Source organism: Helianthus annuus, chromosome 5 (assembly GCF_002127325.2).
Source record: "Helianthus annuus cultivar XRQ/B chromosome 5, HanXRQr2.0-SUNRISE, whole genome shotgun sequence".
Lineage (NCBI taxonomy): Eukaryota > Viridiplantae > Streptophyta > Magnoliopsida > Asterales > Asteraceae > Helianthus > Helianthus annuus.
This window is the reverse complement of record NC_035437.2, coordinates 109,509,551-109,513,630: the sequence shown is the minus strand read 5'-3', so window position 1 is coordinate 109,513,630 and position 4,080 is coordinate 109,509,551.

The following is a 4,080-nucleotide window of genomic DNA, read 5'->3' as shown; positions in this document are numbered from 1 at the left end:
ATATGGTGGTTTACTCTGATAACATATTTCCTAACTACGGTCCTGATGAAAATTTCCGCTGCCAAATTGGACAATAACGTGATACCACCGAAACTGGCTCGCGGCCGCCCGTTCCCGGGGATTAGGGATCGGGGGTTGTGACAGAAGGTGGTATCAGAGCTATGCCACTGGTTCAAGCCAAAGAAGTGTTCTGCTGACACTTAAGTTTTAAATTATGTGTTAGGAAATAACTTATGTGATTATGTGTTTCATATTATTTGACTATTTGTTAATCTATAGTATGGGTAAACAAAGAATTTCGGACATCTATCATCAATTAGATAGTTCACCAAAAGATAAGGAAACCTCATTTCAACCAAATCCCTCAGGATACTCAGCAGATACTAAGGAAGGAATATTTATTCGTAAGGCACAATCTAAGAAACCATTTGCCACTAAGAAGAGAAGTATGATTATTAGAAAAAGTCAAGAGAAAATAAAGAAAATAGAGAAGTCACAACCAAAGGAAGCGAAAATTTATAAGGAAATAAATGCACAAACTCAGGAAATAGACAATAACCCACTAGGGGAAAATGAATTCGATAAACAATGGGTAAATCTCCATATGTTAGCCACTACAGCAGTAAATATTAACTTATATTAAATAAATCGCCAAATCAGTACCAGCACCCATGCCACCTATGAGCCCGAAATTTTAAAGAAACTTTGCCCATTAAATAAACAACCCAGTAGAGGAGAGAGATAGAATAAACCTGACATAAAAGCATGTTGAGCATAATACTCTTATAACCTAGAAAGACTAAAATAAGTTACGAATGCATAATCACTAGTATATTTTGAATTCCAGTTATAGTTTATATATATAAGTCACGATGTTCGCCGTTTTTTTTTTCAATCTATTTTTATGATTGTACCCAGATGTTTGTACTAGAAATTTGTTTGTAATAATTAATACCACCTACTCAAATAATATTATAACTAAGTTAGTTGTTAACAAAGAAATCATGTTTATGATTTTCTTTTAGAACCAATCATTTACTTTGATTTAAAATACATATTGAAATATATGGTATAAAGCTTTAAACCTTCGTGATTTTAATAATATTGCTTCAAAATAATTTATATTTAAATAAATAAAACCGAAGCTATTAAATTAACCGAAAGGATTTGAAAAAAAAAATTTTACTTTAGTGGATCGAGCCAAAGCAAGTTTTGAAACCCAGGTGTACCAATTTACCACTCTATTTTATCCCTTCTGGTTTATAACCCGTTGGCCATAAGATTTCATATTTTCGTAGTTTTATAAAATAACTGATGTTAGGATTACTTGTAAAAGTTTCTATTAAAATACTTAGTAATAAAATAAATGGTTAAATGAATATGATGGGTATTCATGATTAATTTTTAGAGATTTGGGTTGGTTGGACTACGTAGAAAGGCCTAAAACATTTCAACAAATCTTTAATATTGAGGTATGTCCAGAATAGGTCTTATGCATGGAAATAATTAATATAAGATTACAAGATTAACCAGTCATATTAATTATAGGATTGTGTATTCTAAATTATAAAGAAAAAGTATTCAAGTCAGTTGGTTGATATATAATAGTTAAATAATACAATACTAGTAAATGAGTTGAGTTGATAAATTGGATGTTAAATTTATCTTAAGTCGTCTTGAAGTTCTCATACTAAGATTGTAATGAAAATAAAAGAGATGAGATTGAATTGTGATTGGTTAGACTTAAAACTAAAAGAATAATAATAAAGATGGAGGTTCTCATAAAATAACTGTAGTAATAAAATATAAGTGATATACCCGTGACACAAATAAATTTTATAAAGTCGGTTCAGTGAATCTATAAAAGATCTATTTAGTTAAATACTTGAATATAGGTCTCGAATATATACGAAGTAAAGTATTAAACTTAACATAAACCAAAACACTAAATATATTTTGAATATAAAATAGACATACTTTGATAGTATGGGATGAAGTACGCTACACAAGGTTTGAAAAAAAAATCACATTTTGAACAGAGGGCAAAATCGTAAATTAATGTTATGTGTTTTAAGCTTATACTATATATTAATATTTTATAACTAAAGTTTTCAATTACAGAAATTAATTTATGTATAGTATATATATCTCTTGATAACCCATAAATACAATGTCATGAGTCACATATGCACATATTCTTCTAAATAATGCCTCGCAATCTTAAATGTATATTATGATTGATTCAAAAGGAAAAAGGTAGGAATGTGATAATTGTAATAAATATATAGATGGTTACTTGAGGAAAATTATTAAGGTAATATAAATAGTGAGCATGGTATAGTTTAACCCATTAGTTAAAAATGAAATTGTTCTTATGAGTCCAGAAAATTTATATTTTGAGTAATTTATTTCCCTAAACTTTTAATTCCAAAATCTTATATTTGACAGAAATTTATATACTACTTTTATAAGAGGATAAAATAAAATCATGGAAATAAGCTTGATGATTAGTATCATCGGATGTATAGTTATTATTTTATGTGTGTATATATTCCGTAAGTTTGATATTAAACTAGAGATTTGAATTTGATATACATACATAATAGAATCTCTTGATGGTATACTCAACATAATATCTTCTGTAAGATAAACATGAGAGAAAATATCATTGGTGATTCTTATGAAAACATGAAGTCATATAAGAATAAATCCTGAAACATATTATGTTTTAAAATTACCATCTGTCTCAATAAAATATTCCGTGCATCGGAATCTCATAATATATAAGCATGAATAGAGTTAGCTGTAAGCATACTTATTACATTGAACCTAGCTATAGTATCAATGGAGACAATGATATATTTGAAACTCCATTCTCCCACCAAAAGAAAACCACAACCATAATAATATCTATGCTTAAATGAAAGAGTTAGGATATTGATATTTACTGGTAACAACTAGGACAATATTTAGACTTGAATCTAAGAAAACTGCCTTAGTATAAAGCTTTGAGATAAGCCAATTACTTGCGTAGATAAAGTGTGATGGTTATTGGTATCCCGTGAGGATGATGACTAGAACAGTGCATGTATGATAAATAAGCAATAACACTTGGCCACTGTTATTTCTAGTTTATTGATACTACTCAGTTCTAGAATATGATCCATCATGAGAATACTGATTTCCTTATTCCTTGATACAAGCCATAATAAATGATGTACTTCTACAATCATTATTTGAGAAAATTCTATTTATGGGAAATACAATGATAACTACCTCTCCGGCAAGTCTGGGTATGATGTGGTATACACTCCAGCTTGTCCGGGTGAGATGGGGGTACCTCTCCGGCGAGACCGGGTGAGATGGGGTATATGTTATGATAATGAAATTCCCTAAATAGTACCATGACTTGATGTCTGACCAGTTTTTGGAAATATGAATCTGTTAAATACACTAACCTGATGAATGGTGTGTATGTTACAGTATGTGAGATATATGATTATATAAATATGTATATCTATGAGGAAATCCAAAGACTATATTGATTGACAATTAGGGAAAAATCATGAACAAGTGTGTCATTGATAATTTTAGATTTAATCAGGAATCTCTCGTATACATCTATAATTCCAATATCAAACATTATTTCGTTTGATCATCAGTCTCGAAACTCGTACGCACAGATGAACGATGGGAACTCTATAAATTGGGACGCCGTGGAAAGTATAAGATTTTCCTTTGCAAATATTAATGCATTAAGAAGCCTGTAACCAAAAGTCGTTTTACCTTTATTAAGAGCTCTTGAGAAGATATGAGTAACCACGACTAGATATACTTACAAGAACTCTCTTCCCCTATAATTCCACTAAGATTTACCATTCAGAACCCTTAAATTTATTTGAAATGACAGGAATACATACCCAACTGATAAATCTTTAATTATACCTCTTCAAAGTTATAGAGGTAAATGAAGAATTTAAATCCATTAAAAGATCATACCAATTAAAGGTAAGAATCTCAAAGCATAGAGAATAGTTCTGGTCAAAGTAAAATTCAAAACAAAGAGCAGAATATACCTTG